The sequence below is a fragment of the Mirounga angustirostris genome, unplaced genomic scaffold (genome assembly GCF_029215605.1).
Source record: "Mirounga angustirostris isolate CCGP_5_RB_7025 unplaced genomic scaffold, mMirAng1.0.hap1 SCAF_9, whole genome shotgun sequence".
In the NCBI taxonomy this organism is placed as follows: domain Eukaryota; kingdom Metazoa; phylum Chordata; class Mammalia; order Carnivora; family Phocidae; genus Mirounga; species Mirounga angustirostris.
In genome coordinates this window covers 119,834,074-119,848,169 of record NW_026991717.1, presented here as the reverse complement: position 1 = coordinate 119,848,169, position 14,096 = coordinate 119,834,074, and the positions used below count along the sequence as shown (strand labels likewise).

At 53.2% G+C, this 14,096-nt stretch overlaps 1 protein-coding gene and 2 non-coding genes across 4 annotated transcripts in view; all 3 read left to right on the top strand.

Annotated features, from left to right (window-relative positions):
- The first annotated feature begins 430 nt into the window (after window positions 1–430).
- LOC123862580 (U6 spliceosomal RNA) lies at window positions 431–537 on the top strand. The gene has a single exon (XR_006795281.1). It is a non-coding gene; the product is annotated as a U6 spliceosomal RNA (small nuclear RNA).
- A 5,338-nt stretch (window positions 538–5,875) lies between these two features.
- Window positions 5,876–14,096, top strand: part of VIPAS39 (VPS33B interacting protein, apical-basolateral polarity regulator, spe-39 homolog) — a 54,608-nt gene continuing 46,387 nt past the window's right edge. For both annotated transcript variants that reach the window (XM_064571414.1, XM_064571416.1), the window contains exons 1-4: window positions 5,876–6,013; window positions 8,528–8,648; window positions 9,417–9,515; window positions 13,516–13,607. The gene's annotated coding sequence lies outside the window, so the exon portion shown is untranslated. The remainder of the gene's footprint in view (window positions 6,014–8,527; window positions 8,649–9,416; window positions 9,516–13,515; window positions 13,608–14,096) is intronic.
- TRNAK-CUU (transfer RNA lysine (anticodon CUU)) lies at window positions 13,123–13,195 on the top strand. The gene has a single exon. It is a non-coding gene; the product is annotated as a tRNA-Lys (tRNA).

The window sequence follows — 14,096 nt, the reverse complement described above, 5'->3', positions numbered from 1 at the left end:
AAAACTAAAGAGCATGATAAAAACACGTAACCAGTTGTGGTCTAGAGGTGACAGAGAAAACTTTTCTAAGGCACGGAGGATCTGATGCTCCAGGAGCAAAGGGAAGGATGACAAGGCGGGCTGGCGAGGAGGAGGCAGAGGTTTGCTGCGCTGGGCTGTCGGGGGTGAGCAGTGATATTACACATTGGGGAAAACCAAGGAAGGTTTGCAAGCATTGAAAAAGATCCCTAGTGTGCTCTTTTGGTAGACATTGGCAAGTTGGTAAAATGTATATGGACGTGCAAAGGACCTAGACTAGCCAAAACAATTTTGAAAAAGAAGTTGTAGTACCTGATTTCAAAGCTTTTTACAGAGCTATAGTAACCAAGACTGCATTTAGCATTAGAATGGCCAGAGAGAACAAATAAGACACCATAAAAGTCCAGAGATAGTGCTCACTTCAGCAGCACTTACACTAAAATTGCAATGATACGGGGAAGAGAGGCATGGCCCTTGCGCAAGGATGAAACGCAAATTCACGAAGCATTGCATATTTCCGAGAAACGTATACAATTGTTGAATCACTGAAACAAATATAACACTGTATATTAACATACTAGAATAAAAATAAAAAGTCCAGAAATAGACCCACATATATATGGGTAGTTAATTTTCAACAAAAGTGCCAAGTTAATTCAACCGGGAAAGTACGGTTAGTCAGCTAATGGTGCCGGAACTGAATATCTAGGGGAAAAGACTTTTAACCCTTACCTCACATCATATACAATAACTCAAACCATAGATCTGAACATCAAAACTATAAAACTTCCAAGAGAAAATATAAAAGAAAATCTGGTTCTCTGGATTAGGCAACAATTTCTTAGAACACAAAAACAGGGCTCAAAAATATTGATAAACTACTTCATCAAAATGAAAACTTTAAGGCTTGATAAAGGGAAAATGCAAACTCCAGACTAGGATAAAACATCCACAATATATATCTAACAAAGGCTTTCCATCCAGAGTATAGAAAGAACCCTTAAAACTCAATAAGGCAAGACTATTCACTAAAAAATAGGGAAGGGGCGCCTGGGTGGCTCAGTCATTAAAGCATCTGCCTTCGACTCAGGTAATGGTCCCGGGGGTCCTGGGATCAAACCCCACATCGGGCTCCCTGCTCCACGGGAAGCCTGCTTCTCCCTCTCCCACTCCCCCTGCTTGTGTTCCCTCTCTCGCTGTGTGTCTGTTAAATAAATAAAATCTTTAAAAAAAATAAAAAATAGGGCGCCTGGGAGGCTCAGTTGGTTAAGCGACTGCCTTTGGCTCAGGTCATGATCCTGGAGTCCCTGGATCGAGTCCCGCATCGGACTCTCTGCTCAGCAGGGAGTCTACTTCTCCTTCTGACCCTCCCCCCTCTCATGCTCTCTCTCTATCTCATTCTCTCTCTCAAATAAATAAATAAAATCTTTTAAAAAATATATAAATAAATAAAATTAAAAATTAAAAAATTAAAAAATAGGGAAAAGGTTTGAACACTTTTTAAAGATTTTATTTTGGGTGGGGCACCTAGGTGGTTGTCAGTTAAGTGTCTGCCTTCAGCTCAGGTCATGATTTCAGGGTCCTGGGATTGAGCCCCGCATCGGGCTCCTGCTCAGTGGGGAGTCTGCTCCCTTTCCCTCTGCCCCTACCCACCCCGCCCACCCCCACATTCCCGCTCATGCTCACTCTCTCAAGTAAATAAATAAAAGATTTTTTAAAAGATTTTTTTATTTTTAAAAAGATTTTATCTATTTGAGAGAGTGCACATGCACAGGCATGCCAGGTGAGGAGCAGAGGGGAGGGAGAGGGACGAGCAGACTCTGCGCTCAGCAGAGAGCCTGATGTGGGACCCTGAGATCACGACTTGAGCCAAAACCAAGAGTAGATGCTTAACCGACTGAGCCAGCCAGGCGCCCCAAAAGATTTGAACAGACTCATCACAAAGGGAGATATACTAATGGCCAAAAAAGCACATGGAAAAATGTTCAACATCTCTGGTCATCGGGGAAATGCAAATTAAAACTATAATAAGATTCCACCACTCACCCACCCACTAGAATGGCTAAATTTTAAAAAAGTTACAATAATGGGGCGCCTGGGTGGCTCAGTCATTAAGCGTCTGCCTTCGGTTCAGGTCATGGTCCCAGGGTCCTGGGATTGAGCCCTGCATCGGGTTCCCTGCTCTGCGGGAAGCCTGCTTCTCCCTCTCCCACTCCCCCTGCTTATGTTCCCTCTCTCGCTGTGTCTCTCTGTCACATAAATAAAATCTTTAAAAAAAAAAAAAAGTTACAATATCAAGTGTTGGCAAAATGTGGGAATGCAAAGTGCACAGCCATTTGAGAAAACAATTCGGCAGTTTGGGGGCAGCAATTTCATTCACCTAAGAGAAGTGAAAGCATGCGCACGTTTGCACTTGAATACTCACAGCTACTTTATTCATAATAGCCCTAAACTAGAAACAATCTAAATGCCAGCATTGTGAATGGATAATCAAATTGTAGTATGTTCATGTGATAGAATACTACTCAGCAGTGAGAAGGAACAATGGCTGATACCTACAACTATATGGATGAATCTTAGAAACATGTTCAAATAAAGAAGCCAAACACAAAAGAATACATAAATATGATTCTGTTAATACGAAAGTCTAGAAAGGCAAAACTAACCTACCGTGACAGAGAGTGGACAAGTGGTTGCTGGGAGCCAAGACTGGGGAGGTAGGAATTAACTGGGTACAACAAGACCTGTTAGAAGGTCATTCTCAAAAAAATCATGACTCCCTTACAGATATAAAAATGAACATGAGTTAAAGATTTTATTTAACTCCTGAATAAGGAAACTGGTAAGGATATGACAAGCAATCAAAGGAGATACTGAAAAACAAAATTTCTAGAACAAGAATATTGAAATGAATGTGCAAATGAAGGCAAAACTGGTTGCTTCCACATTGGGAGGTCAAATGAGCCTCTAGAGGACAGGACATAATTTGCATTTCTATAGACAAGAATGATTTTACTATTCTTTTTTTTTTTTTAAGATTTTATTTATTTATTTGACAGAGACAAAGCGAGAGAAGGAACACAAGCAGGGGGAGTGGGAGAGGGAGAAGCAGGCTTCCCCTGGAGCGAGGAGCCCAATGCGGGACTCAATCCCAGAACCCTGGGATCATGACCTGAGCCGAAGGCAGATGCTTAACGACTGAGCCACCCAGGTGCCCTGATTTTACTATTCTTACCTACAACCTACAGAGTAGTAAAGTAGCTCAAAGAATGAAAGACTAGAATCAGATTAACTCAGAAGGCTGTATCAGACCATGCGTTGTTTTCCAGTGAAGATAAGCAACAGCACTGGTGAGGAGGCAGTGAGAACAAGAGTGGATCTAGCAGGACCAGTCAGGAGGCTACGACAGCTGTCTAGGTAAAGGGGGGTGGGGGTGGGGGCTCGGAGAAGGGCTTGGAGGACAGCTGTAGCGACGGACTCAGAGACAGGTGCATCCAAAGGAATGAACTTGAGCTCCAACTTCGATCTGGGGGAAGGTGCAGAAGTTTGATGAAAAGACAAAATAGGTTGGGTGTGAAAAAGAAATCCTAAAAAACAAAGAACAAGGTAGCCTCACCTTTCGTCTAGAAAAAGCCATATGGTGTAGCAGGTGCTCAAAGGCCAGTTTCTTTTGGCTACCATTTGAGTGTTTACCGTGTACCAAGCATCTTATTAGGTAGAGCCACATGAAATTGCCAATGTTTGACCCTTTTTTTTTTATTCATGAGAGACAGAGCGAGAGAGAAAGGCAGAGGGAGAAGCAGGCTCCCAAGGAGCAGGGAGCCCGATGCGGGACTCGATCCCAGGACCCCGAGATCATGACCTGAGCCGAAGGCAGACGCCCAACCATCTGAGCCACCCAGGCGCCCAATGTTTGACCCTTTTGACCAAAAAATGGCAACTTCATCCTAATGAAAATCTTTTTTTTTTTTTAAAGATTTTATTTATTTATTTGAGAGAGAGAATGAGATAGAGAGAGCATGAGAGTGGGGAGGGTCAGGGGGAGAAGCAGACTCCCTGCTGAGCAGAGAGCCCGATGCGGGACTCGATCCCAGGACTCCAGGATCATGACCTGAGCCGAAGGCAGTCGCTCAACCAACTGAGCCACCCAGGCGCCCTTGTTTTTTGTTTTTTTAAGATTTTATTTTTTTTTTATTTGAGAGAGAGAGAATGAGAGCGAGCACGAGAGGGAAGAGGGTCAGAGGGAGAAGCAGACCCCCGCTGAGCAGGGAGCCCGATGCGGGACTCGATCCAGGGACTCCAGGATCATGACCTGAGCCGAAGGCAGTGGCTTAACCAACTGAGCCACCCAGGCGCCCCTAATGAAAATCTTTAACACAGATTCTTTTTTACTCCTTACATCTGCAAGGTCAGTACTCCCCCACCCACACACACTTTTATAAATGACAAAAGCAACAAGAGGTCAAAGGCCTTGTCCAATGATAACTTACTAATAAATGGTAGAAGCAGGATTCACAACGCAGAGTACTAACCACCATACGATCACGGCCTAGAAGCAGGATTCAAACCCCCCGTGGCCAACTCCAGGCCCAGGTTGTAATCCCTGTGATGCACCAAACACTGGCGAGTCCTGGGCTGTGCTGTAGCAGATAGAAGTGGTTTCTCTCAACTGTGCTCGGTCCCCTAAGAGTTTCACTTTGGCTAAACCCAGATCCCAGGTTTTACCCCTATGGCGGGTTTCCTGGCCATCCTCCCCAGCACCGCCAGGGATCTGTTATCCCTGCCCTGAAACTAGGCAGCCTTTGTGTCCCCTGAGTGGCCACCTTCCTAGTGTCTTCTGACTGCTCCTCCTCACTCACCTGTCCAAACCCCAACCCTCCAGTCCTGCCCACCCCCCACCTGCCTTATGTCACTGTGCTTACAATCCTTCACAATCCCCATCAGGCCACAAAAATTGTCACTGCTCCTCGGACTTCTTGATGTTTATCATGAGCCGAGCTTTTATTTCATGACCCGGGTACCCTACACGTGAGGATCCCCCGCACGAGTGTCTCGCTAGAGGGAGTGGGTGGTCCCATTGTTTTACCCAGGATAAAACTAGGTGACACCCAGTGGCAGGGCACGATCTTCTGACCACGACCTCACACGTGTCCAGCCGTTTGCTGTCCTTCTGGGACTTTATGCTCACATCTGAGTCTCAAGCCTCTCTGGGTTTTTGACGTGCTCTGAGAACATCCTGAGGAAATCGGGCGCACGGTGTCAGGTGTTTCTCTGGGCTCCACCTCCAGCAGAGGAGCTGGGGGAGCTTTGGGGGGGGTGACTTCCTGGCCTCCCTCCCCGAGCAAACCTACCTCGAGGTATAAGCCCAAGAGCTGAGGGCTCCCGCGTGGGGTGCGGCGCGTCCCCCGCCCGCCGGCCCCGGCGGTCCGAGTGTCGCGTCGCCGTCGGCGCGCCCGCCGGGAGGGCGCCCCGCGGGAGCGGCAGCGCGGGGCTGGAGCGAGCCGGCCGCTGCGACGTCCCTCGGCCAGGAATTCGCTTGGGGCTACGACGGCGACAGCGGCGGGGACACAGGGCGGGGAGGCGGCCAGATCAAAGGGAGCCGCCCGCCCGCCCGGCCGAGAGTGTCCGGGCGCGCCTAGGAGCCGCCCCTCCGGGAAGCGCGGAGGACGTCCCGGGCGCTGACCCGAGAAAGGCGCCCCCCGCCCCGCGCGCCCCCGCGGCCGCCTGTCTGCCCCCACCCTCCCGCGCCGAGCTCCGCGCGCCCCCGCGGCCCGCGCGCTCCCGGCCCTGGAGGAGGCGAGGCCCGGCGCGAAGGGACGCGCGGGAGCCGCTCGGGAGGCCTGGCGCGGAGCCGCGCCGGGAGGGAGACGACGCCTCGACTGCCCGGCCGCGCGGGGCTCCTCCTCGGCGTGGTGCTGCTGGCGGCGCTGCTGGCCGCGAGCCGGGCGCTCCCCGTGAGGAAGCCGCGGCCCCGGAGCCCCGCGAGGCGGCGGAGGTGAGCGGCGGGGCCGGGGCGCGAGCGGCGACCTCCGAGGGCGGGCGCCGGGCGGGGGCCAGGTGCGCCGGACCTGTGGGAGCCCCCGTCCTGGCCGGGCGGCGGGCCAGCGGGGGAGAGACTCCACTTCTGGGCTGAGCGCGGGGCGCGGACCCCGCGGGACAGCCCGGCCTCTCCCGCCCGCGGCTGCCTCGCCCTGAGCGAACCTCTCCTGCAGCCCGCGCCTCCCCCATCCCGTCCAGGGGCGCGCTCCGAGAGGAGCCGGGATGGTGGGAGCCGAACGCGGCGCTGCGCGGAGTTGCTGAGATTGGACCGGCCGAATAACCAGCCGGTGCAGCCTCAAATCAGACCTGCAGAGGATTTGAGTCCCTTTGGGTGTGAATTGAGATGAGATGAGGTAGTGAGTGGGGTCTTTCAACTTGCAGGGGAGTAAGATCAGCCAGGGACCTTGATATTACTACGTACTTGGAAGAGCAGAAGAGGTCGCTAAGACCTGATGTGCGGGGGGCACTTTCTGGGTGGCCTGTGAGTGGGCTTTGGGGGTGCGACTGAAAACAGAGGAGTGAGTTGAAAAAGAGTGGTTTAGAGGTGGAGAGGAACCACGGTCTGTCAAAACCTGCCTCCTTGCACCGGGGGTCAGCAGTCCAGCCATTCCTCCGTGGACTGCCGTGGACACTCATCCGCATGGGGACAAAACCCTCCGGGGAATGCAGGCTGGTGTGGCAGGGGGTCCTGGCTCCTCCCATGCACTGAGCTATTCCAGGAGGAGGACAGAGTAGTTCTTCCCATTTTCTATATGAGGACACCGGGAGGCCCAGCCGGGTGCAGGAGACTGGTGGGTGAGTGGTACCCCAGCTTGGGGGGGCTAGTAGTGCCTAGGCTGTTGAGGCCCTCAAGAGGCCTGGGAAGCAAGGGCCTGGTACTTGGGGTCTCTGTGGACTGGTGTTTATCCACCTTTTTTTTTTCAATGCTGCCCTCCTAAGGAGACTTTTAGATATTTTTCCCCCTAAATGCCTCTCCCACTGAAATTTTAATACCATAAATATACTGTCTATGTACTATGGCACTTTGGTGTGTTACAAACCATTGTAATATCCAAGATTTTTTGCCCCTAATGTCCAATTTTTGCCCCTTGTTGCGAGTACATCCTATGACCAGAGCCTCTAAACCTGCACACTCCTGTCATTTGGGGTCGTATAATTCTTCGTTGTGCATTGTAGCATATTTAGCAGCATCCCTGGCATTGAGCCACTAGATGCCTGTAGCACCCACTCCTGGACAGAGACAGACATTGCCCAGGGCTTCCTGAGGGACGCCCCTCCCCTCACCATTGTTGGCAACCACTGCTGTAGACAAATCCAGAGGAACTGAACAGCTCCTGGCCAGTCCCACCTCCTAGGTGGAGATGACAGTGGTCATACAATTAATTGAATTGACATTTTTTCCCCTACTCATTTGACATATTTTCTATTTTAGTACTTACTGGTTTGTATTGTGATTATTTTTTATATGTTTGCCAGATCTTCCCCCAAGACTAACCTAGAGGATGAGTTATTTCAGAGCCAAAATCATATCCCCAGCCCTAGAATAGGGCCTGGTGGAACCCTCAAAAACATGTTAAAGCAAATTAGTGCCATGAAGGAAAAACAGAGCTTGGATCCCAGGCCTGGAGTTCTGGTCCCAGTGGGTCATTAACTCATGTATGACTCACCTTGGATGATTTCCTGACATTTAAAATAAGGGGCTAAGTCATCTCCGTGATCTCATCTAGCTCAAACATTGCTTCATAAGTCTGTGTGATGTGTGTTAAAGCTGTTCCACATCAAGGTGTTAGCTAAGAAATCCTGTTGCGATAAGGCAGAGTGCTATTCTAGGGCCTTAGGTGATATGTCAGAAATACCTGACAACTCCAAAGACTTCAAAGAAGAAGCTGAAGAACATAAGCCTATCTAAAGGTACAGGATGACTGAGGGAAAGTAAGCCTTCTCTGGGCCTTGCAGAGTCCGTGTGAAGTACTTTATGTGATGTTATTTCATTGTCGCACATGGGTGTTATTCCCATTTTCCAGAGGGAAATATCAAGGCACTGAGCCGGTAAGCCTAACTGAGCTTGGGAGCCAGGGCTGTCATTTCAAGAGCTATACCAGGGACCTTGTGGTCCATCTTTGCCTGACATACCCCAGCCTGCTCATCTGAAGTCTTGAAAAGTCTTGAAATCATCAGCATCAGGAACAAAATGTGCCACCCTCTCTCTGGGCAGGCCTGTTGCTGAGCCTCAGTTTACCCCCACAATCAAATGGGAGTAAGAGAGCCCATTCTGTCGGCTGGCCTGCTGGGTGAGAAAGCACGGTGCACGTGTGTGGCATCGTCGTTACAAGGATTTGGTGGGTTCTAGATGGGCAAGGAATGACGGAGCTCTGCCTTGGGGGTCTTCTGCTCTAGTTTGGATCAGAACACCACCCAAACAGCCACAGCCTAGCATTTTGTGTTCCTTGTCTTGTTTTCCTCATTTTAGGGATGAGGAAACGGACAGTGGGTCTAATAACTAACCCACGGTTCTGCAGCTGGATTGAAACCCAGCTTGGCTTAACTCCGGGACCCCTGGACACCTCGCCCTGGCACCCACCACCTCCTGGGTAGGCAAGGGAAGACCTGGGGGTGGGGGAAAGAGTTGAGGAGTTGGGGCCACAAGAGGGTGATGGAGATGAGAACTAGGGGAGAGAGAGGAGGGAGGGGACAGCATTCCAGGCTGCACGGACTGCCCCGCAGGAAGGGTCCTCCATGGGGTGGAGCTGCAGGCGCTCCTGCCGTAGCATCAGGGATGCGGTCCCCACAGAAGGACGCATGCATGAGGGGACGGGCTGAGAGTGAAGAGCTGAGGCCCAGAGGCGGGAGCCTGTGGGCCTGGGGCAGCGTCATACATACGGCCGGGGTGCTTAGTCAGCACTTCGGTCCTGGGCGTCATCCAGCCTGGCATCAAGGGCTGGAGTGCAGGAGGGGCGTGATGGGTGGAAAGGTCTCAGCTGCCAGGCCGGGGCACCAGGAAGCAGATATTTTCCTGCAGGTCGGTTTTCTTTGGTTGGGGTGTGCCCACTTCCTAGCCCAGTCAGTGAGTGAGGGTCACGCAGGTGTGAGTGATGCCAAGCCTGTTACTTCACCCCCAGTGTCCCCTGGCAGCTGGCTACCTCCTTGGACCTTGACTGTGACCATCAATCTCCCTCCAGACCATTCTTCCTGCTCAGAATTTGGAACTACCGGAGAGCTGGTTGAGGGAGAAAGGGAAGAATAGGAACGGGGGCCAGGAGGCTGGGCTGCTTGGTCGTCCCAGGCAAGTCCTCTCCTCACTGGCTCTCGGTCTCCCCATCTTGTTCCTCCCCTTTGCCTCTCACTGGATTGTTGCGAAGATCAAACAGAAAGATGGATGTGAGAAGCAGAACATCCTGCTCTAGTGTTTTGGTTGTTCGGCACACTCCGCACCCGAGCGGCGGTCCGCGAACCAGAAGGTACAGCCCTTGCTCGGAGTTGGCAAAGCACAGGGTTAAGGCACAGCCCCTCCAGCCAGACCTTCTGCCTCGAGTCCTGGATGACCCCAGCCAAATTACCTCACCTGTCTGCTCCTCGGCTGCCTCGTCTACAAAGTGAGGAGGACGTGAGCACCTGCCCCAAGGGGCGTGAGAATCCAGTGAGCGTGCTTGGCAGCATTGACTACGTAGTTGGGGGGGCGCAGTGCAGGATGAGAAGGTGGGGCCTCTCAGAGCAGTCAGTCGGATGCCCAGCCTGTGCGAGGACACAGGGCGCCCAGCGTGCAGCCAGCCCCATCACTAGTACTCTCATGACAGTGAGGAGCCCTGAGGTCTCTGCTGGGGGCCGGGAGGGCTGGAGGGTGAAGTCCAGCCCCCTCCTCTGCCTGGGGTCCTCTGGCCTGGCTGAAGAGGCAGGTGCTGTTGAGCCCTAGGTCTCCAGCCCCTCATGGGAGGCCAAGGTGACTGCGTGCGCGGCCTGGCTCTGTATGCATGGGTGTGGACTGCTGGGGCTGCGGGGAGCGGGGTGCTGGGCTGCACCGGGCCGCGGGGTTCATTGTCCAGAGCAAGGTCCTGAGCCCTACGGCAGAGGGAAGGGAGGCCGGGGGAACTGAGGGGGCTGAAGCAGCTTAGCGGTGGGCTCATGTGGTGCAGGAAGGGCTTTTCTGTTGACTGGAAGCACGTGGGTCAAGGGCTGCCTGGCCAAGCCTGGGAGGATGCGTGTGTGTTGGGTGGGGGGGGCATAGATCTTGGTATATGTCTACACATCTCATGTCTATCTGGGCGTTGACACCATTCCCCCAAAGAACGGACTTGGGTATTTGTGCCTGTGCGAAACTCCACGTGCGAGGCTAACAGATGGGGGCGGCGGTCCTGTGGGATAGGACAGGTGTTCTTAAAGGTTCTGGAGCCTCAGAATTCAGGCCGATGGAATACGCCCCCCGGAGTTCCCACGTCAGTGGTGGTGCTGGGGACTTCAGACCAACCAAGATGTAAAGAACTAACGGTGCCTGGTGACAGGGTCTCTCTCTCTCTCAAAACCATCTGTCGCCACCTCTAGGTAAGGTTCACTGCCCACTGGCCATGTTTGAGGCAGCCCTTGTCCTAACTCAACAACCATACAAGACAGAGACTGCTGTTTCCTTAATTTATGGAGGCTGAGTTTAAGGCCAATTAAGTTAACCTGCCCAAGGTCGCACAGCTCGGAAGTGCACAAGTTGGGATTGGAACCCGGGCCGAGTGGCCTCCAGCCCACCCCCGTTACCACTCCATTTGGTGGCCAGCAAGATGACAAAAACGGAAGTGCTTTGTGAATGCAGACGTGGTTGCTCGTGGAGGTTGTTGTCATGTGTGTCCACACACGTGTGTGTGCACCCAGGCATGGGCACTGAGATCAGCCAGAGCTGAGTTTGAACCCGGGCTCGATACGGTAACCTTGGTGACCTCACGTCAATCCCTGACCCCGTCTGAGCCTCTGTAGGCTCATCATTAACACAGAGAGGGTCACATTCAGCTCTCGGGGTCGCTAGTGTTCGTTCAGTCACTCGGCAGTGATTGATTGAGCTCCTGCTGTATATGCCGGGCACTGTGCTAGGCTCAGGCTACAGCAGGGACGAAGCAGACTCGAAGTCCTGCCTGCAGTCTAGCTGGGGTGACAGAGGCACCTAAAGGGCCTGGCCCAGGCCTGGGAGGGAAGATGAGCTCACCCAGCTCTGGCGCGGCAGGGCGCGGGGGGCTCTGCCCGGATCTCTGCAGCCCTTTCTTCCAGTTGCCGGTGTCCGGCCGCCAGACGGCTGTCACTGCCACTAGGGCCTGCTCTGAGCTGTCACGGCAAGCCTGAGGCACCCGGGGAGCAAATCCTCTCCTCCCCCCGGCAGCCCTCAACCAGTGACCGGCGGGGCTTGTAGGTACATAGCCCAGCCCCCCACTTCTGGGGAAAAGCTGAGACACCCGATGGGACTGAGCCCCACTTGCCCCCCGGGGTCACTAACCTGGGAGCGTTCTGTATTAGCTGCTTCCTGTCCCCGACTCATGCCCCCTCTCCCTGCTCCTGTCTCCTGGGATCACCTTCCAAAGGAACGACTTGCCCTTGAATTCTTGTGTCAGGGTTGGCTTCTGAAGGAACAAACTAAGATGGGTGTCCCCCCTCCACTCCACTCCTGGGGTTCCCTGGAGCCTGAAACACGGGGCAGGGGCCCCCAAGAGCAGCTCCAGAGAAGGGGGGCATGTGTGGCTGGGATGTTTAGCCGGGGTTTTCTACGACCTCTGCTTATCATCTGGTCCACCTGGGCACCTGGAGTGGAGAGGTTGAAGAGGGCTGGAAACGCACATTCCGAGCACCTGCTGGATAACCAGCTCTTTCCCATCACTGTTCCCCATTTTACAGTTAAGCATGCTCACAGAGGGGGCGCCTGGATGGTTCAGTCGTTGAGCGTCTGCCTTCGGCTCAGGTCATGATCCCGGGGTCCTGGGATGGAGCCCCACATCGGGCTCCCTGCTCGGTGGGGAGCCTGCTTCTCCCTCTCCCACTCCCCCTGCTTGTGTTCCCTCTCTCACTGTGTCTCTCTCTGTCAAATAGATGAATAAAGTCTTAAAAAAAAAAAAAAAAGGATGCTCACAGAGGTTATGTCCCCCGTCAGGGTCCCACAGGTCAGAAGCCAGGCTATCTGGGGATTCAGACCTAAGCAGCCTGACTTTAAGCGGGGTTTCTTTTTTTCTTTTTTTTAAGTTTACGTATGTATGTATGTATTTAAGTAATCTCTACCCCCAGTATGGGATTCAAACTCATGATCCCGAGAGATCAAGAGTCACGTGCTCTACCGACTGAGCCAGCCAGGCCCCCCGAGGGCAGGGCTTCTTAACCGCAGCATTGTTGACATTCTGGGCTGGATGATTTGTACGAGGGCTGTCCTGTGTGTCGTCGGATCTCTAGCCTCACCCACAAGGTGCCAGTAGCAACCCCCTCTCCAATGGCAACAACCACAAATGTCTCCAGACCTGGCCAAATGTCCTCAGCTGAGAACTATTGCCTAACTGCTCGCGGGGCAGGGACCTCCGCATCAGCCAGAGCAGCTGCAGGCCCTGACGTCCTGCTGTCCTGAAACTGTCTGTGCCCGGGCCCCAGAGGCAGCAGACAGGGGAGCCGCTAAGCCACGTCACAGGGCCAGTTAGGGCTTTGGTGGCCTCGTGGCTGGGAGCTGCCAGGAAGGCTGCCCATGGGGATGTGCCAGGCCTCCGGGACTGGTCAGCGAAGGGGCTGAGTTGCTCTGTTACTCGGCTGTCCATCTCTGCTCGTCCAGCCTGGCTGTCCAGACCAGAGCCCTTTGACTCGGCTGCCGACTCCAGGGCCAGGCTCCCACCACGCTCCCACAGTGATTAATGCAGGAGCCTTGGAACCGGGCGTTCTGCGGATCCCTGCAGGGAGAGGCAAAAGGGGAGAGACTGAAGGTTCTGATTCTCTTTTCCAACCCAAGGAAAGAAAGTCATAGTGAGAAACTAGACTGAGTAAGCCCCTGATTTGTGAAGTAGACTCTCCACACTCTTGCCTGTACTGTCCGAGCATAACAGTTAGCAGTATGGGCTCTGGGGCGCCTGGCCAGCTCAGTTGGTAGAGCGTGTGACTCTTGATCTCAGGGTTGTGGGTTCGAGCCCCACGTTGGGTGTAGAGATTACTTAAAAATAAAATCTTAAAAAAAAAAAAAAGAAGAGTGTGGGCTCTGGGCCCAGGCTGTCTGGTTCAAATCCTGGCTCTACCACTAAATGTCTGTGTGACCTTGGGCAAGTTACTTGCCCTCTCTGTGCTTTAGCCTCCATTGTCCATTTCCATGGGGATGATAGCTAGCACCTACCTCTGAGGGTTGTTGGGAGGATGACATGAGTGATTAAGTGTTTAGAAAAGTGCCTGGCACACAGATGCTGGGGAAATGTTTGATAAATAAAATTCTGACAATCCCTCCAGGTAGGAATTATCCTCATTTTGCAGATCAAGTGGAATGAGCTAGTAAGAAGCAGAGCTGGGATTTGAACCCAAGCTGATCTGACCATCCAGACCTGTGTTTTTTCACACCGTTTCAGGTAGGAGGTGGGAGAGGGGGTCAAAGCTGTGGACTGAGTGGGGCAGGATACACAGGCTCCCAGCCCCTGAGGCTCATAAAGGCAGCTCTGGACAGTCCTCTTTCTGTCCTGTTGTGGAGACCTGAGTAATGGCTGCAGCCTGCAAGTAGGTGGACGGCCACCCTAGTGTCCCACTGTCTGAGCAGGTGAGGGCTGCAGCTGGAGTCAGAGACAACCAGGGTCTTTCACTTACTATCTGAGCAGAAGCAGGGACGGTCCGGGTGTGGACCCCGCAGGGGCACTGGCTGGTGGAGAGAATTAACTGGCAGACAGACAGCCGTACCAGCCCCTGGAATGGGCCCCAGGTGGGCAGTTGGAGGAAGGAAGGTAGCAGCGGTCAGGGATGCTAAGGAATACAGCCCCCACGTGGATGGCTTGGGAGGGCGAGTGGCCGGGGAGCCTGCTGGGGGAGAGCCCAGGTCTGCCCTCACTTCCCTGTGGGCCTTTCTG